Genomic DNA, 20,770 nt, shown 5'->3' with positions numbered 1-20,770 from the left:
AACAGCTCAGGCTCTGTTAAGAGCTGGACGTCCCATCACCAAAGTATGCATCTTGGAGCTTGGAGCCAGGAGGGCTCTGGCTGCCTACCTTCCTAGCTGTGTGATCTTGGACAAGTCAGTTAAATATTCTGAGCCTCAGAAGAGGGATAACGATAATACCATCTTGGAAGGTTTGCAGAGATTAAACCAAGTGGGTTTTGTAACTGGTGCTTAACAGACTTTAAAAGACTATTCAAATTGCAGCCGCATCATTTCTCAAAATGTAGAGCTAAAGAGGAGCTTCTCAGGGGCACCTGGATGTCTCAGTGGGTTAAACATCTGCCTTCAGCTCAGGTCATGATCTCCAGGTCCTGGGATCAAGTCCCAGGGATTGGCTCCCTGCACAGTGGGGAGTGTGCTTCTCCCTCTATCCCTCTCCTGCTTGTGGGCTCTCTCTATCAAGTAAATAAATAAAATCTAAAAATAAATAAAAAGGATCTGTTCAGAATTTTCGCTGGGAGTCCAGAATGTCAGCAACTGCTGTGGCACTGAAGAAGGACCCCCACCCTCCCCTCCCCTCCCCCAGAAGGAGCCCCCAGGAGAGGACGAAAGCCCTGGAGCAGAAAGGGAAGGCCGTGCTTGACAACACTGAGTGGCTCATCAGGAAATCAGTCTCCCCGTGGTTCCCCTGCCTTCCACACGGCGGGAGCCCACGGCATGGCCCCAGCCCCCGGAGTGGCAGGAGAGAAAATCACCCAGTTTCAGTGTGACCGAACCCCACGCCCAGGCCCTCCCCCTCATGCCATCCTGCCCGCTGTGCAGCTGGTTTCGCTGGTGAGGTGACCGGCCAGGCTCCCCACAAAGGGTTAACCTGCAGGCTGTCCTCCTGGGCCCTTGCTTACCTGCAGCCCTGACTTCTAGTCACTGACACGTAATTCTTTGCTTTGACAACTGCGCCTGAGTGTTCTAACCCCTGGCTGGCCCGGTGGAGTTTGTGTGACCACGCTTTGAAAAGTGACTTCAGTGCTCGCGGTGGTAACTGGTGGGCACCACAGACTGTCCACGTGGAGTTGGGACAGACTGAGCCATTAGGACTCCGCAGCCCAGTTCTTTTCCTGTGGCTTCCTGCTGCTGCTGTGGCTGCTGTGCACCCTTGAGGAAGGCACCGGGCCGCAGGGCCCTCCTGGCTGATAGGTATGTGTGGGCTGTGGAGGCGGGGGTTTTCTCTTAGACATCCTTCTAGAAATAGCCAGGTATTTACCGATGGCTCCCGGTAGAAAAAGCCCTGCTGCCACAGGGGCTTTGCCTGTGACACTCCTCAGGGTTCAGTGTCTACCGGGTTAACCCGACACAAGCCTTGTGAGGAGTATGTGGACACAAGCAAAGACCACCCAGTGTGGGCACAAGCAAAGAGCAGCAGCGGCTATTTATGCAGAGCTTGCTATGGCAAGGAGCTCAGCCACCACCGCCTGCTCTTGGCAGAGACTCAAAGACAAGTAGGAGAGCAGGAAAGCTCCACAGTGAAAACTAGAGAAGGTTTCAGGTATGCTCCGGCTGGAAGTCGGTGTGGCGGGCAGCCGGAGGTGGCATAACCAGGAGCAAGGCACATGGTGTGATTGGTTCAGAGAGTACATTTGGCTTTCTCTGGTTGGTCCTGAGTTGGAAGCTTAGGCAAAATTTAGGGAAGTGGGTGATTACGGGCTGATTACTACAGAGGTTGTGTTTTACCTTCCTGGGCTGGTTGCTGCAGGGGTTGGGGGTCAGGGTTCAATTTTTACATATGATCTGGCCATTGTTCATTTGCATGGTCAGTCTCTCAAGAATTTGAGAATCCTAGTTAGTCTGGATTGTCTGATATTATTTTGGGGTGACTAAATTGTGGCTCAGTAAATAATGTATGCACAAACAAAACGAGGCTGGAAACAACTAGAATGCCCAATTTTGCAGAGTAAAGAAAATTATGGAACACCCATGTTGTGGATCAGTTTGGAAAGATTGTTTCTGCAGAGACTCTAAGGACATTGGAAATGTTTACCAATGTGCAGCAAACCCTGCCTCAGACCTGTGCCATGTCAATCTAGCAGTGGAGCTCAGCCGTTTTCTTAATTTCAACAAAAACTCATTCACCCAAGGCCTTTGAACAGAGCATGGAAGGATTTACATCCAGTCAAGTGTACCCAAACATGAATATCATTTCTCTGAGTCTCTTGGTCCCCAGGCTTCTTCCATGCTTCTGGCTTTGGTCTCCCAACATGCTCACAAACCTCCTCTTTTTTCTCTTCTGCCCTCTTTCTTCTCTGCCCCCACCCTTGAGAGGAAACACAGATTCTTCTTATTATCTTCTGCACCCAATTCAACTCTCTCCAGTCCCTCTTCTTGCAAAAGCCACTCTCCCCGAACACATGCAAAAGCTCCATCGAAACCACAAAACTGCCCGTTGTGCTTCATTGGGCCCCCAGATTACATTGGCTCTGAGACCAGGCTCTTCTCATGGGCCCCCGAGTGCTGAGTAAGGGAGGGAGTGGGTGTGGGCAGGTGTTTTTTTTTCCAGTAGTACAGGGTTGTCTGAAGATTAGAGATAGTGTACTGGAAAGTTCCTAGCAGGGGCCCTAGCCCTGGGATGGCCCCTGTTGTATCCAATAGCCCCAAAGGGAGCCTCCTGCAGGTCCTCTGAGTGCTCCGCATTCACACACAGAGGCCAGCTCTGTGGAGCACTCCTCTGCTACTAGTTTTGGTACAACTTCACCCATCTATTCTCAAAGGCTAGGGCTTTCAGCCTCTGTGTTTAACCAATGTTCTCAGTCAGTGTCCTCTCCACTGTTTTTTTTTTTTCCTAATGTTCATCCAAGAGGTTCTTATATTGACATCTCAGCAATAATTTTCTGTTGATAAGTTCTGAAGGCCCCAAGAAAGTTATGCTTTTAACTTTTACTGTCTCATTTTTCTCTCTGCTGGGGCCCAGATATGTCCAGCCTTATCTAGAGAAACAGTGGGGAAGCCTATCAGGAAGCAATGTATATGACGGACCAAGAGGCCAATGAGGAAGTTCTCTTTCCAAGGGAGACACTGGCAAACCCAAGCTGCCACTAATCATAATGCCTTTGACCTCTGAGGAAAGGAGTGGTTTTGAGCAACAGCTGGTGTATGCCTCCCAGCTTGTTCCCATCCAGCATCCTGTGGGTGTGACCACGTCCTAAGAAGAGAGGGCTGGAATGGCGAAGAGCAGAATCAGGCACAGTCATGCAAAATTTTCTTAAGATATTGGGGGCACACAAGTAGCACTTCGGGGAGAAGCAGAAGTGAAGGTAGATAAGGAACACACCTCAATTTGCAGAGCCAGCCGGGACCGGGGTCATAGAAGCAACTCCAGCAGGTGGATTCTTATCCTAGGAAGCAAGAGCCCAGTGAGGTGGCCTAGCACAGAAGCACGAGTAAACTTTAATGGACAACGATGGTGTCTTTGGTGAAAACCTAAAGCTTCTGGGAGTGGCAGCAGTGGTGGCCTCAGTGCCGTTAACTCACTGTTGACATCACTGGCTTCAAGTAAAAGACAGTACCACTAGCTCAGATACTACCTTCTTTGTAGCACAGTGGACCTTCCTATTGGACAAGGACTGGGGGTTTTATTTTTTTTATTTATTTTATTTATGATAGAGAGAGAGGGAGAGAGAGAGGCAGAGACACAGGCAGAGGGAGAAGCAGGCTCCATGCACTGGGAGCCCGACGTGGGATTCAATCCCGGGTCTCCAGGATCGCGCCCTGGGCCAAAGGCAGGCGCCAAACCGCTGTGCCACCCAGGGATCCCAACTGGGGGTTTTAAATGCCTAAGTGCCAGGTTCTCTACTAAGGTGTGGAGGTTTCTCCATTTAAGTCTTTTAACTTCTTAAGAACCATATTTTGTGTTTTTTTTTTTTTAATACTACTTAAAGCTATCCATATTTTTAAGGAACAATAAAACATTTTTCCACCCTTTGGAAGCTGGATCTCGGCAGGAAGTCTTGATACTTTCCCAGAGTGAATGCCACTCTCATTCAATTACACTCTGACTCACCAAGTTTCCTTCTGTCTTGACAGTCTATCCAGCTCATGGCCCACCATCCACAAAATACACAGTCTGCCTAAAATATTAACATTTCCCTTTTCTAGAATTTTGTTGCCCTTACAACTAACATTGACACTTAAACACATGGGGCCTTGTTTTGGGGACCTTAGGTTTTTCACTCCAGTGAAGGGGGAGGGACCGTCTTTTAGACCTCCACAGAACCTAATGCAGCACAAGCCCTAAGTAGAGGGCCTAGTCATAGTTACTCAGTTAACTTTCTAGGCAAGGTGTTTAAGCTCAGGCTTGCCGCATTCAGGACCCTTTCTTCCCAGAGCCGGTCTGCGGCTAAAAAAAGATGGCTGGAAACACTACTGTGCTCTGTCTGGCCTGGATGACATAGAGCACTTTTCTACCAAGCTCATTGGGAAGGAAGGTTGATATGTGTGTTGTAGGTTAGAGAACTGGGAGGGGATGAGGGAGTCAGGGAGGTGACACAACATTTATTTCTACTTCCTTATATGCTGCTTAGTAAATATAGTTAAGTTCTTATCATATGTTTGGTGTATATCTTTCCTCTTAGGTTAGCCATAAAGTTCTCAAAAGACAGGGACCATGTTTTATACTGAGAGTTCTGTATTTCAAGCCAGGCCCAACGATAAGACCATGTATTTATGTAATCATTTAAAATAATTACCCAAGTTTAATTGTTTAATTAAATTATACAACTTAAGGTATTTTCTGATTTATTGCCTCGTTTGCTCCTGGTTATCGTAAATAACTAAGGCTCCAAATACTTGGTTCAGGACTCACTCTCCTACCAAATCCAGAAGGAGGTTTGAAGATGCCCCTTAGGGTTCTTGTGTGTTGTTATGTACCCAGCAGCCATTTTTCTCACTTGAAATTAATTCGGGGCACAATTCAGTGCCCACTGCTAAGAATGGCCCCTTACAAGTGCTACTAATCTTGGCCAGTGTTGTTTACGAGAGGAGAGGCAGCTTCCTGTTCCCTCAGCCACCGTGGCTAGGCAAATGCAGAGTTGTTTACCCTCTTAAACTCCCCCTAGCACAGGCAGAAAATGATCACTGGCTTAGAACTACTTACCTTGGGCATCACTGAAGCCCCTGGAAACCAGAATTTAAGAGTCCATACTAGGCTACGGTTGGTTGGAGCTGGGGTCCCAGGCCTGGAACAAAACCAAATTCCCCAGCTTACCAGGAAGCTGTAAATTCTGCGGTGGGGTGGGGGGAAGTTCAGAGGTAATTCAGCCTTCTCGGCCTCAGGAGGGCAGAACCAAACTGGTCTGGGGGGAGGAAGAGGAGGACAGAGACCTGCCCTTACCAGAGCCTTCCCCTTCCTCGAGTTCCTGAGGAAGCTCCGGGCTGCTCTTCCTCTATCTTTCAAGTGGTCCTTCCCCTCTTTCTACCTCAGTGGAAGGGCCTTCTTAGGGTGACCAACTACTGCAGTTTGCCTGAGACTGAGGGGGTCCTCAGGCTAGACTTTTAGTTTTTAAACCAGGGAACTCCTGGGCAAACCAAGACTTGTGGGTGCCCCAGGTCTCATCTCTCTCTCCAGGGCCTCCTCAGGGATTTTCCTGACTCCCCGGTGGGCGCCAGCCCTTGGAGCAGAATTCCTCTCTAGGTCCCCACCTCTGGCTTCTCCTGAGCTGCAGCCCAGTCCTTCAATCACCAGTCTGATGATGCTGTCTGCAAGCCTAAGTTGAAGTTCCAGAGGGTCTGGACCGACTGGCTCCCTCACTCTCCACTCCACCAACCCTGCACCACTCAGCTCTCACCGTTGCCATTTTTGTCAACAACAGGCCATTGTCCCAGCTGTTCGGGATTTATCTGTTTACATTCACGGAGTACCTATTTTGTGCCAGATTCCGTCCTGGGTTCTGGGAACTCTGCAGTGCCAAAAGTTGCTGCTTTCATGGAGCCTACATCCAAGTCCAGGGAGACAGAAAATAAATAGCTACGTAGGCAATAAGCAATGAGGGCTTAGGTACCATGGAGAAAGATTAGCAGGTATAAGGCACGCTGCTGATGGGAGACACCATAACAGACCATTCGGGGGGATTTCAGGGAAGTCTCTTTCTTTTTTCTTTTCTTTTCTTTTCTTTTCTTTTCTTTTCTTTTCAGATGTATTTATTTATGTGAAAGAGAGAGAGCGCATGTGCATGTAGGGAGGTATCGAGGGGCAGAGGGAGAGAATCCTCAAGCAGCTCAAGTAGACTCCCCACTCAGCCCGGAGCCAGACAAGAGGGGGTGCAGGGGCTCCATCTCAGGACCCATGAGACTGTAACCTGAGCCACAACCAAGAGCAGATGCTTAACCAGTTAACTAATTGAGCCACCCAGGCACCCCAGGGAAGCCTTTCTGATGCAATATCATCTGAGTGGAGGCTTAAAGGAAATGAGAAATGAACCAGGGACTATCTGGAGGAAGAGTGTGCCAAGCAGAGGGCACAGTAAATTCAAAAGCCAGCGTCATTGGGCAGATGGGCAAGGGAAAGAGTAGTAAGAGAGAAATCAGGAACAATGCAGAAAGTGGGGGTCAGGTCCTTCCACCTTTTAGATGGAAACACTTCATTTTTTATTCCTTTACCCTCTAATTTGTTGCCAGACCATGCCAATCTGACCTCTGCAGGGTCTTTCCTCTCTATTTCTGTGGCTAGCCCCTTGTGAAGATCCTCATTACTTCTCATTTGAATCATTAGATGGGCCTCCTGAGTAGTCTTCCTGCCTCTTGTCTCTCCCTACTCTAATCCTACTCCCCCCTGCTATCATCTTCTCGAAGCACAGTTCTGACTGTCGTCATCATAAGATCATTAGCATACATTTATGTAGCTCTGAATAAAAGGAGGGGGACAGACACAGGGGATGTGTTCCCACAACTTCCCGGCACGTCTTTGTCAGAAATAGATAGAACTGTCAAAAATATGTTGTCAAACATGTCAGAGTTCTGTTTTTATGCCACAATGTAAAAATTGCAAATTTTCCATCCAACTAAAAAATAAATAGAAAGATGAATTAGTCAGAACCCCTTTGGTTGCCATGAACAGAAACCGAATGCAAGCTGCCTTTCAAAAGGTAATGCTAGGGGCACCTGGACGGCTTGGTCGGTTCAGCGTCTGCCTTCCACTCAGGTCATGATCACAGGGTCCTGGGGTTGAGCCCGCATCTCGGGCTCCTTGCTCAGCGGGCAGCCTGCTTCTCCCTCTCCCTCTGCCTGATGCTCCCCCTTCTTGTTCTCTCTCTCTCTCTCTCTAGCTCTCTGTCAAATAAATAAAATCTTTAAAAAAAATAAAAAGGTAATGTTAGCTCCTATTTTAAAGCTCTAATCTTCAGAAATGGCTAGCTCCACATGCCCAGCAAGGGCAGTAAGAAATCTGCGTGTTTCCACCTCTCAGATCTGCTTCTTCTCTCTGTTGTCTTTGTTCTCAGGCAGAGAGACTCTGCCCAGGCAGCGACAAAGATGGCCACCACTGCTTTCAGCTTACACCTTCTCAGCTTTGCAACTCCACAGAGAAAAAGAGTATCTCTTTTAGCAAAAGTCTCAGTGCTGACTCTCACTGACCCTCCCTGAACAAAAGACTTACTCCCCAACCAATCACTATGACTGGTTAGCCAAGCCTGGGTCACATACCTGCCCTGGACCTGAGGTGGGGAAGTATGAGGTGATTTCCTCCTGGACTACATGGAAAGAGAGTAAATGGTGTGTGGCTTCCAAAGGCCATTTGGTGCTGAGCGTGGGGGAGGGAATGGTGGGAAGGTGAAAACAACATGTGTCTACAACCAAAGCCTTGTTGGTGATCCATGTTGGTGATCCTTGACCCCAAATATCTCTGAGAAGTCAGTAAGTCTCCACCCTCAAAAAATGTTAGTCTTGTTTGCTCATATTTGATTATTTCAATGATGCTCTTGCTCCATCATCTTAAATAGCTCCCCACTGCCCACCTCCTGCCAGCCTGCTCTCTTCCAGCTCTAGGTCTACTTCACTTGCTTGACAACAGGGCCTGAAAGTGAAAACGGTCTTTGTCCATGAGCAAGCTTTCAATAAGCTGAAGCTACTGTTATGGACAGCTACGGTCACAGACATAGGCAGGACTACAGCAGACCGCTCAAACATCATAGGTAGGTATCTACTGGGATGCTAGCAGGAAAGGAAGAGCCACTTGTGTAGACTGAGGACTATCCCCCACCTCCCTGACATAAAAAGAGAGTCATTAATAAGAGGAGTTTGAAAACAATTGAGAGAGGTCATATTACTCATTCCTGTCCTGTTTTGCATTATACGGGTACATAATATGTGTTATATTCATAAACATATACATAATCTAATTTAGTTCTCACACAATAACTTTATGAAGTAGGCGAGATTATTCTCATTTTGCATGTTCACGTCTCACAGGGGAAAGGTGAAGGATGAAGATGTTGAGCACCTTGACTGCTGCATCCACAGCTAGGATGTGGAGGATGTGGGATTTGAGCCCCATGCTCTCCGACTCACACATCCTGCCATTTCTGTGAGGGGCAGGGAAAGGGCTCCTCCTGGAAGTCCACCCACAGCTCTCTGTGCCCTGGAAATGCACCAGCGGCCATGCCTGCCTCTCAGGCAAGTAGGTGGCTAGACTTGACCTTGCCTACTTCTTCAAGGGGCAGAAAACGGAGAAGAACCAGGATCAAGGGTCAATAAGGCACACTCAGAAAGGTAGAGGAAGTGGTGGTTGCTCAGGCCTCCTGCGCCCTCTTACCTGAAAGATCCTTCTAGCAAATAGCTACCGCCCACCCTTGAAAACAGCTCCTGTGGTCAAACGGTGTCCGAGTAAAAATAGCTGGGCCCTCTCCCTGCCCTGGCAGCGTGCTGGTCCGGGCAGCACCTGCAGGTGGGGCTCCCTGGCCTGCCTGCTTCCAACATGTCCTACCCTGCCCTAGGGTCTGTGGCCAGGTGCATTGTGAACCCAGCAGGCTGCCTCTCACCTCTTGATGGGAGCCCACTTGCAGCCCACCCCATCCCCAACCCCTCCCCTATCCCGCCCTGTGTGGCCCCTCAACCCAAAACTTCCAACCTCAGTTGCTGCAGTTCAGAGGCCTCTCCTCTGACCTCCACTCCGACTGACCCCTGGTGGACTCAGGTGATAACATAGCTCAGTCACCAGGGAGGCCTGACCAAACTGCGGAGTCCTTGGGAGGAGCAGGAGGTCCTGAAAGTCAGTCTCAGCAGAGACACCGAGGGAAACATGAGGCCCAGGGGGGCCTGGAGTCTCCTGAGCAGGTGGCCAAGTGAGGCAGCAGATGGTCAAGTGAAGCAGCTGGTGGAGATGCGTACAGGTGTGGTGTGTGTTTAAACAGAGTGGACTAGCCTGGTGCTGGCAGAGGGCATAAGGTTTCTGCAAACAGTCAGCAGGAAGCCAACAGGCTGGCTGGGCAAGGCAAAGTCCTAATGAACCTGGCTCTACACATACCCTGTCTGACCTGGAGCTTGGAGATTGAGGGAGGAGGCCCAGAGAGAAATGGTGGGAGGCAGCCTCAGGAGTAGGTTTCCAGGTAACTCAGGCCCAAGTGGGGCCCCTGACTAGGGAATCCCCAGGGCAGATCTGAGTTAGTGATGAGGGAGAGGGGGCCTGTCCTGCCCACAGTAGGAAAGGCCCAGAGCCTTGGATGTTGAGAGTCACTAGGAGACATGATACAAGATCTTGGACCACAGAAGTAAATATTTACTTTTTTTATCCGGTATATTCGGATTTTGTAGTGAGAAGAGATTTCACAATGAGTCCACCATATTGATGAAAAGAAAAGTACAAATAGACCCACACTTTTTAAAATGTATTTTAAACTTCTCATTATGGAACATTTTACCCACTCCCATCATGTAGATTATTTTAAGCAAAACCCAAACATCAAATCATTTCACCCATAACTATTCCAGTTAATTTCTCTAAATTTTAGAGAAATTCACCCAGACCAGTTTTGCCCCCCAGGAGACATTTGACTATGTCTGGCGATGCTACTGATTGTCATAACTTGGGGGAGAGGTGTACTACTGGCATCTAGTGAGTACAATCCAGGGATGCTGCTGAACATCCTACAACGTATGAAAGAGCTTCCCATGACAAAGAATTATTTGAGACAACATGGATGGACCTAGTGAGTGTGATGCTAAGTGAAATAAGTCAGACTGAGAAAGACAAATATATGATTTCACTCATAAGTGGAATCTAAACAACAATAACATGAATAAACAAAAAGCAGAATCAGATCTAGAAATACCAAGAACAAACTGAGGGTGGCCAGAGGGGAGGGGAGTGCGGGATGGGCAAAATGGGTGAGAAGGAGGGGGAGGTACAGGTTTCCAGTTATGGGATGAATAAGTCATGGGGATAATAGATAATCAGTGAAACTATCATAGCATTGAATGGTGACAGATGGTACCTATACTAGCATAATGTATACACTCATCAAATCACTATGTTGTACCCCTGAAACTAATGCAACATTAGATGTCAACTATACTCAAAAAAAATTATTTGGCCCAAAATAACAATAACACTGAGGGTGAAAAACAATGTGTTAGAGCCTAAAAGGTAAAAGCACTTTAAATATATAACTACAATATTATTAGCACACAAAAAATTAATACCATAATATTAACTGTCTAATTAATATTAAAATTTACTTGGTTATCTCATAAATTTAAAAAAAGTTTTTTTTGTTTAAATCAATAGCCAAAACAGGTTTATACCTTGCAACTGGTTAATATATTTCTCAGGTCTCTCTTAATCTATAGGTGGTCATCCCTCTTTTTTTTTTTCTTTGTGACTTATTTATTATAAAATAAAAATTTTTAATTACAAAAGAATACATGAGTATTCTGCTATCAAAATTGAAACATTACAGATAAAGCTAAAAATTCCTTTACCAGATATTCCAATCTTCATCCTCCCCCAGAGAATAACTATGTATCAGCTAAGATATGTTAAAGATCGGTTAAAATTATGTTTCAGAAAACAAACAAAACAATAACAACAAAAGCTTCAAGTTTACTTATTTTCTGGGAAAACAAAGTAGGCGGTCCAAGGCAAGTCTGGCAGTTGCATGAAGTTTTAGGGTCTCTGGCTCCATTTAGCTCTTTCCTCTACTTCCTCCTCATGAGCCAATATGGCTAATGGAGGACCAGCCCTCTTCTCTGCCTTCCAGGCAGCAAGATGGAAACTTGGTGAAGGGCATATCTCTCTGTAGGGGTTTGCTAGAGCTGCTGTAACAAACTACCATGAACTTAGTGGCTTACACAAAGGAAGTTTATTTATTTTCTCATAGTTCCGCAAGCCAAAAGTCTGAAATTAAGTTGTCAGCAGGGTTGGTTCTTTCTGAGAACTGTAAGGAAAATCTATTCTATACCTCTCCCCTTTCTACTGGTAATTTGCTGGCAATCTTTGATGTTCCTCCTTTATAAAAGCATCACAGCATTCTCTGCCTCCTGTATCTGTATTCAAATTTTCCCTTTTTATAAGGACACCACTCATCTCATATTATGGCCCATCCTAATGACCTCATTTTAACTAATTACATTTGTAAGGACCCTATTTCCAAATAAGGTCATATTCTTAGATAATGAGGATTAGGATTCCAATCCTAAAAGAATATAAAATGAGGATGAGGGAGGCACAATTCCCTTCCTGAAAGATGGTTATGGAAGTCTCTTACCTCTATTTGCTTATACTTCTTTGGCCAGAACCTAGTCTTTTGGCCACACCTCTCTGCAAAACCTGCTTAGGAAGCTAGGCTTTAGTGGAGCACACGGCCATCCCCCAAAATGTCAGTTTTCTGTTATGGAAAAGAAAGGGAAAATGGATGTCAAGGCAACAGCTAGCAACCTGCCATGGAATGTACCCTACCATACAATTTTCTGTGTGTCGCAAAAATATCTATGTGCCTTTCAGTAGGCACTTAAGCGTTGGATTCTTCATCCAACTTTACTTCTTGCAAAGCTCACAGTAGGAGCCAGGGCTGTCTAGAGCTTCACGCTTTTATCTACAATCCTCAGGACACCCTGGAAGCAGAGGCGGCTCGATGTAAGACTCGGGGCCCCTCACTAGCACAAGGCCTTTTCAAGGCCCCACCTCTAATTTTGGGTTTGAAGCTTTGTATTCTTCTTTAAAAGGGTCTCCAGAAGGGGACCCTGGATGGCTCATTTGGTTGAACATCTGCCTTCAGCTTGGGTCGTGATCCCAGGGTCATACATTGGGCTCCCTGCTCCATAGGCGGTCTAACTCTCTGTCTCTCATGAATAAACAAAATGGCCTTAAAAATTTTTTTAAATAAATAGGTATCAAAAAATATGCATGTCTCAGATCCTGGATCTGCTCCTGCCTGTAAGGTAGGAGTTATTATTCATCTTATAGATAAGAAAGTTGAAGCACAGAGAGGGCAAGTAGTTTGTCTAGTGTCACAAAGCCAATAGTGGAGTTGAGTTTTAAAACAAGGTCTGTCTATTTCCAAAATTAGGCTATTTCTCCAATGCCTTGCCAGCAAGAGATGCTGAAAGCATCCCCCAGATGCTTTCTCCAGTGCAGATCTTCAGCCACAGCCCCATCTAGGTGTTTGTATTTCCCCGAGAGCTGGTTGCTGACCTGGACACTGAGGCTGCTGTTCAGGCATATTCTCCTTGGGAGGGAAAAAGCATCTCCTGTGGAAGAAATACCCGAGCTGGGGTCCATCCTTGGAAGCACACTTGTAGTAGTTTCCCAGAGCTGCTGGAACAGAGTGCCACAAGCTAAGTGGCTTTAAAAAAGAGAAATGTGTTCTCTCACAGTCCTGGAGGCCGGAAGTCTGAAATCACAGTGTTAGCTAGGCCACACTCCCTCCAAAGGCTCTAGAGAATCCTCACACCTTGCGTCTTTCAGCTTCCGGTGGCCCAGGAATTCCTTGGCTTGTGGCTGCATCACTCTGCTTTCATCTCCATGTGGACTTCTCTGTATCTGTGTTTTGTCCTCCTGTCTTGTATAGGGATATTTTGCACTGGGTTCGGGCCCACCGGGGTAATCCAGGATGAGCAGCTCATCTCAAGATCCTTCATTTAATTGCATCTGTACAAACCCTTTTTCCAAGTTAAGGTCACATGCATAGGTTCTGGGATGTCGTGGATGCATTTTCTGCGTGGCCACCATTCAACCCCTTGCACGCTTCATCCCAGAGTAGCAGATATCATTTCTAGGACCAGGGGAAGGGGCAGGAAAACATGGGTGTATGCACACTGTCCTCCTAGTCCATTTTAATGCAGTGGCAAAAGGGGCCACGTGGAACTGCAGAGACGGTGTTGCTCACTTGGGGAAGCATCAGTGGACCTAATTGCCCAGGGCCTGTTTCAAGTCAGAGAAACCCTGAAGGTTCTGCCAAGTGTAGGCATGTGGATGCCAAGCTTTTTTAGCAGAATGGGAAGCCACGCTGGCGTGGTTTTCTGTTTACTCTCCACTTTAGAGAGGTGCCCCGTGAAATGAATTTTAAATTCAGAAGCCAAGTCAGGAGGGGCACAGGAAGGCAGAGGGGTGAGAACTACATTTCCAATCAAGCTGTGAGTTCCGTGGCCTCCCTTCTCACTTAAAGGGCAAGGTGCTCGCTAGGGGGAATGGTGGATGCCAGATTTTGGAGGTGGGAGAGATAGTTGCAGACCTGTACCTGCCACCATGTCCTTTAACTGATTCAAATTCAGTTTCAGGGGGCACGGAGCACAGAGTCAGAGTGTGTCTTGATTCCTAACCATAAGTGTTCTTTTCACCATAGCACCAAGCATAAGCGTTCCCTCCTATTTGCTGGCTCCCATCCTGGTGAGGGGGCAGGAATGAGAGCAGACCCATCTCTCACCCACCAGAGCTTGAGCTACCCCCCGCCCCCAGCTGAAAGCAGAGCATTCTGCAGGAGGAGGCGTGTAATCTGCCTTTCTGCCGCTCTCCCGTACAAGTGGAAGAAACTGGCTAATTAAAGTCTGCAGCATGCCCAGAAGCCTCTGCGGCCGCTCCAAGTGTTTCCTGTGCATTCTCTGCACCTGATGTTACATATTCTTCATGTTTATGTGGCGCAATACACTGCGCTCCATGAGCATGAGGTATTAGTGAGCCAATTTTCCCATCCACGCAGCTCCGGAGCAACCTATTATAATTTATGAAGGACCAGCGTGGGCAATCAATAGGTGCCCCACAGGTTATTAAAGAAGAGAAAGATGGCCCAGGAGGCCTTGTTTACTAACAGGGAAATGGTCTCCTGGCAGCTTCTGGCATGTGGCCTGTGAGAGATTTACATTTTCTTTTCAGTCCAGAAACTGGGGCCTTCCCTTTTCATCTCGGGCCTAAGCTTGTGAACAAGTTGCTGGTGGAGGCCCAGTCTGACAGTAATCCTTCACTGCACCGTCATCCCAGAGGGAGCATTGAGAGTGAGGGGTGTGGGGTGTGGATCAGCCCAAAGCTTTAATTCATCCATTTATGTTTGGAGGCCCCTGAAAATATCATTCCTGTGCAGTGCTGAGACTTAGGGAGTAGGAGTGGGTGGGTGGGCTTGAGATCAGGCCAATGATGCAAAAAGAAGCAGGCAGTTCCCACCAGGCTGCCCAGAAGGTGTCTTGGTCAGCCTTGCACAGCTCTGGAGAAACTTTTGTGTGTGTGTGTGTGTGTGTGTGTGCTTCTTCTGCCTTCTCTCTTTGTTCTTGGTCCTTTGATTTCAAGAATCTGTAGTTCTTCTGCAGTTTTCTTTACTACTTAACAATTTTCAAGGAAGAGGGCTGGTTGGATTTAAAAATAAAACCATAACAGCACTGGCTTATTTGGGTAAAGGGGAAAGAAGTACCTCCTTCAGTCCACTTTCTGGAAGGCAAGCTGGTGTAAGGTAGCAGTCCTCAAATGTTTTAGTCTCAGGGCCATTTTACACTCTTAAAATTTAAGTAGATGATGTCTATCAGTAGAAAATGCTTATTAAAAAGTTTCATTAATTAAAAATAACAAAAATAAATCCACTACGTATTAGCATAAATAACATATTTTCATTAAAAAAAAAAACTTCCAAAAAATTAGTGGGAAGAGTAACACTGATATTTTTGCAAATTTTTTAAATGTCTGGCTTAATAGAAGGTAACTGGATTCCCAAATCTGCTTTTGCAGTCAATGGTTTGCAATATGTTATTTTGGTTGAAGTGTGTGAAGAAAATCTGGCTTTACATGGATATATAACTGGAAAAACAGAATATTTAATAGTCTTTTTGAATAACTGTGGGTATTCTTTTTGATACTGCACCAAAATGTAGCAAGTTTCTTAAAGGTTAGTTGCAAAGTGAAATCTGAAAGCATATCAATGAACTTTTCATATTCTGTTACATTAAAATCTGTTGGTTTATCATGCACTTTGATTGGATCTTTTACCCATGTATGAATTTGTAATACCATGCAATGGTCATTAGAAAATGCTTGTTTATTGAATTATAAAGAAATTCCAAATGTTCACACATTTCATCACAAGTAGTTTAAGCCCAGAAAAATCAGAAGAAAAATAATAAAAATTAGATTAGAAATAAATAAAACAAAGGCACCTGGGTGGCTCAGTGGTTGAGTGTCTGTCTTTGGTTCAGGGCATGATCCCGGGCATTACACAATATTTTATTAAAAGTCACATTCATTAATATCACAATCTATCTCATTAGAAACGTCCTTAAATATTAGGAAGCTGTAAAGTTCCACAGTGGTAGATACAAGTTTCCAAAATTTGCATTTTCCCTTGCAAGTTCAAATTTTATCATTGGTAACAAATACTATCAGTTGTATTTCCTTGAAGTGACAGGTTCCCTTTGTTCATTTAGAGAAAATGTCTGCCAAACACCCATCCCGAGAAAGCATTCTTTGTCATTTAGTCTTTCAAGCAAAAGAAAGAGAAAAGAAATATGTTTCATGAAAAAAATGGCTAGTTCAACTCACAGGTTTATCACCCCAGTACATTTTTTTTAATTTTTTTAAGATTTTATTTATTCATTCATGAGAGACAGAGAGAGAGGCAGAGACAGACAGAGGGAGAAGCAGACTCCATGCAGGCAGCCCGATGTGGGACTCGATTCCAGGACCCCGGGATCACACCCTGAGCTAAAGGCAGACACTCAACCACTGAGCCACCCAGGTGCCCCACCCCATTACATTTCTTAGGGATAACCATCATACCTGGGAATGCATAAAAAGTATTTATGCATACTCTCCTTTTCGTTACACAGATTATTTTGAAGAGTGTCAGTATTTAATAAGACTAATCATATTTACTGCTTCATCAAGGACATTCTTAAGTGAAACTGGCATTTGTTTTTTATGGCAAGTGTGTGGCAGTGATGTCTAGTACGCCTTGGTGCCTGCCTTGACTCATGCTCAGAAACTAGGAGTCTTACCCACTATTGCTTTTGTACCTTCAGTGCAAATGTCAACATGGTGCAAAAGGTGAAAACAATCAACTGCAGACCTTCATAACTCCATGAGCCCCTCAGAAGTGTTGCAGGGATCCTTGGGAGTCTATGGATCCTCCTTTGAGAACAGCAGGGATAGTAGAAGGAACAAATGACTTGGTGTCAGAGACTTTTTACTCCATCTTTGCCTTGGACTAGCTCTGTCTTCTCCCAAGTCATTTTCCTCAAGTGTCTGTGTTTCTGCATGTATAACATTAAATGAATCAGATTAAATAATCTCTATCATGTCACTGTCATTTTAGAAGCACTGTGGGACACTGAACAATCTTTATCATTGACTTCTTATCATTATTATTGCCTGTTCATTTCTAATATGTTTTGCTCTTCCTGGTGGGCTGCTGCCAGGATATACAGGCACATACTCTCTTCCTAGCCTTTTACAGATGAGAGAGCAACCAGCTCTCCCACAGACCAGGTGTTTTCTTACAGAGGAGGAACTGAATACTTCACCTCTACCATTGGGGAGAAAGTTGGACATCAGAGATGGCCTATTTGAACACTGTACCTTTTTTTTTTTTTTTTTTTATCATGAATGGTTCTGGAAGGGACATTTTCAGCGAATAAATAGGAGGGCTCCTTGACATGAAATCTAGGCCGGAAAATAAAGGCCAAGCCATAGTAATGAGAGAAATACACAATTTTATAAAACCTAGCCCAACAAAGGTACTACTGCTGGTTCCCCCCACCCTTGTAAAGCTTTGGAATAAGTACTTGAGCCCTTTACTAAAAGAGCGACAGAAGCCACCCTCAAAATGTAGTGTGCATTTGGTCTGGAGGACAGGTGAAGCAGTGTGGGAGAAGCTCTTAAACCGCCCTCCTCCTAACCAAATCACCAAGTTAGCGGATGTTCTCTGTTTCCTGTATAAAACGCACTGTGCCCACAGCCCAGATGCTCAACTGGTAGAGGTACTCTCAGGGGCTCTTGGGTACTTCTGTTCCCACAAATGGAGCTGAGTGCTCACAAGGGGTCATGTAATTTAATTGTTGTGAAAACCAATGTAAACTGACATTTTATGTTTTGGAAAACATAATGTCCTAATGACTGAAAATCCTATTGAGCTAGCATGGGAAAGACACTTGGAAAAGACTAGGGGAAAAAAATCTTGAACATCTTAGCATGATCTGTACTTGGATAGCCTTGGGTCTTTAAATTCTCCTTCTACTTCGAAGAAACCTGAACTGAAACTGACAGGAGATTCCAATAGAATATAGACTCCACGAGTGTGGAGAATTTGTGTTGTTCACTGCTGTATCCCCAGCACCTAGAATATGCCAGGCGCATAGAAGGAACATGATAAGCATATATAGGACAAATGGATTGTGAGTATAGTTAATACAGGAAAGATAAAACAAAACTCCAGGTAATAGAAGCCTGCACCCAGAAAATGCCTTGACCCAACTTTTTAAAAAAGTATGTCTGAACATACTTGTACATGCTTTAAGTTAAAATAAGAAGTCTAGGGTACATTTCTCATGGTTACCCTTTAAGTAATATTCAAAATTAATGGACCATCTACCATTATGATCACATTAGAGAGGAGCACTTTACCTGTATTTAGAAGCAGGGAAGCTCCTTAACTATCTAATAGATACTGGCTCCCCATGGTGGAGCACTAGCCCAGATCTGGAGACCTTAGTGCAGACTCCCCTGAACTCCCTTCTCCAGAAGGTAGCTAGAAAAATCTGCTCTGGTTCAGAAAGGAAAAGACCTGATAGGAGGCAGACTGCATCCCTGGACAGGGATTGGTCCAGTGGACACAGACGGGAATGAATGGCCTTCCCTTTGAAATTTCTCTGTGCCAGTAAACTCTAGTGAGCCTGAATGATGGTAACAAATGCCACCCCCATTTCAGTCTATGTTTGAGGCTCTTTAGATTTGGACTCAGAGAATCTGAGTCACTTTTTGACCTTGAACTAGTTAATATACTTCTCTAAGCTCGAACTTCCCAACTGGTGGGCAAGGAATGGGTTTCCAGCTGCTGAGATATCACTCTTCTCAATGCTTGGAATAGGCAGGCGAGACCTAGGGCAGCCAGAAACTCTGAGTTTATCACCTCTGGGGCCAGCAGCCTCATCCCTTTTCCATGGTAAGGTATGGATATGGGTACAAACCCAGACATGATAGATAGATAGATAGATAGATAGATAGATAGATAGATAGATAATATGCTTTTTTTTTTTCAGTTTTCTGTGCATATCACTGAATAGGTTGGAAGCACCAATAGTTGCAGCCCTAGCTTCTCAGCCAATAAATCCAGCCTTGTCTTTGTCAACAGGTTGTTGTGAGGATCACATGAGAAATAGATGTGAAATGCTTCAAGGGCAACCGATAGTCCTACCGACAACTGGCATTGTGACAGACAGAAGCACAAGGAGAGTTTGAATCCATGTCACCAGCCCTAGTTACTTCACCAGATTCCTGAATCAACAGAGAAACAAGAAAAAGCTGGCATATCAAACTCAAACCATTACCCTTATTTCGGATACATCTGTATTAGCAAGTGTCACCATAGGCAGGTAAACAACATCAGGCCAATTTACCCAGCCAGTCACAGGCAGCTCTGGGAAACCACATTCCTCCCCAGCAGGGAAAACTTTGTCCCTAGAAATGCAGAGTATAAAACATTCCCTGGGGGCAGTTTGTTCCCAAAAAAAAAAGAGAAGTGGGGACTGGTCCATGCACTGTCAAACTTGGTAAGGTTTCCAAACGTACCAATCAGCTCAGCTATTTCACCTCCCCTGGGAAGGAGTATGTGAAGGGCTGGACGGAGGGCAGGAATGTTGCACCAACAGAGCTCCTCCCACCTGGAAGAATGTACACCAGAAGCACCCTCTTGAGATGTGAGAGAAACTGTGGTCTGCTTCGTCTATTTCCTGGCAAACATGGTCAGAAGCACTGGACCAGTGCCTCACCACCAGCTGCCTGGGTACAGAGAAGCAGGAAGTGGGCACCCATTTTTGTCTAGGCAGATCTAACAGACACAATCTGGCCATGGAGATGGTTTCCTAATCCCTGTCAGATCATCTCTGTTTGTAAGGCAAGGACTGGGTTTCTTTGAATCATTTTTTAAATAGTTAACATAGCTGAGCTATAAACCCATAAAGGCAAGGACTCGATAATATCACTGTCTCTGCAGTTGGCCAGCCCATTCTAGATACCTGACAAGGACTAAAAGAATTAAGGAACGGGTGACACAACACAAGAGGAAGCACACTCAATACACGTTTTAGAGGGGACAGTTTGACCTTCATCTGTCCTATTCACCTTGATCAATGACCCCTCCCTACTTCTTTCAGCCAGGTTCAGACATCGAACCTGTTTCCATGTCATCAGCAGTCTCTGCTAATAGCGAAAATCCTTTGAGGACTTCCCACCTATGAAAATAAATTCTTGTCATAACAAACAAAAAGGCAATTTGGAAGAGAGAGAGCTTTCAAAATTCTTTAAGCCAACATAAGATTTTTTTTTAAAGCACTTCACTTGATGAGCTCTCAGTCCAATGCGTAGCAGTGAATTTGTGTACATGATAAAGCCCCTCGATGTCAATGAGGGGGCACCATTAATATCCAGGTATGTGATTGGGGTCCTTTTCATGTAGAATAGGATAAATGGTTCCTAAATACTTGTGATACGCTGAATTGTATCCCCCGAATTCATAAGTCGAAGTCCTAACCTCAATGTATGAATTACCTCAGAAAGTAATAGTATTTGGAGATAAATTTTAAAAGAGGTGATTAAGGTAAAATGAGGCCATTAGGATGAGCTCTAATCTAATACGGTGTCCTGAGAAGAGGAAATTTGGACACACAGAGACATCAGACACGTTCACTCACAGAGGAGGGCCATGTGAGGACACAGCAAGAAGGTACTCACATGCAAGTCAGGGAGAGAGGCTTCAGGAAAAACCAAACGTGTCCACATCTTAACCTCCAGAACTGTGAGAAAATGAATTTCTGTTGCTGAAGCCACCTAGTGTGGGGTATTTTGTTATGGCAGCCCTAGCAAACTTATATAACATTTACTGCAGAAGTCTCCCTCATGGTGTCACACAAAGATGTGTTTGGGCAACACATCCATATACTCACTGGGCGCTGGGTAACAAGGATTGATAGAAAGTGCAACTGACAGATAACACAAGTGATTGAGTTATACTAGAAGGAAGCAATTGGCAAAACTTTAGAAGTCTCAAGAAATTGGACACTCCTTGACACCTGTAGCTAAATTTTCTTACCCTTAAAAATTATTCTTTTAAAGTTTTTTTTTAAT

General features: G+C 45.2%; 1 long non-coding RNA gene across 1 annotated transcript in view; it reads left to right on the top strand.

Moving 5' to 3' along the window:
* Positions 1 to 895: 895 nt before the first annotated feature.
* Positions 896 to 20,770, top strand: part of LOC140599228 (uncharacterized) — a 33,925-nt gene continuing 14,050 nt past the window's right edge. The window contains exon 1 of the long non-coding RNA XR_012001913.1: positions 896 to 1,173. This is a non-coding gene — a long non-coding RNA (uncharacterized lncRNA). The remainder of the gene's footprint in view (positions 1,174 to 20,770) is intronic.

Source organism: Vulpes vulpes, chromosome 6 (assembly GCF_048418805.1).
Source record: "Vulpes vulpes isolate BD-2025 chromosome 6, VulVul3, whole genome shotgun sequence".
Taxonomy (NCBI): Eukaryota; Metazoa; Chordata; class Mammalia; order Carnivora; family Canidae; genus Vulpes; species Vulpes vulpes.
The sequence above is the reverse complement of the archived record's forward strand: the minus strand, read 5'-3'. Positions and strand labels throughout refer to the sequence as shown.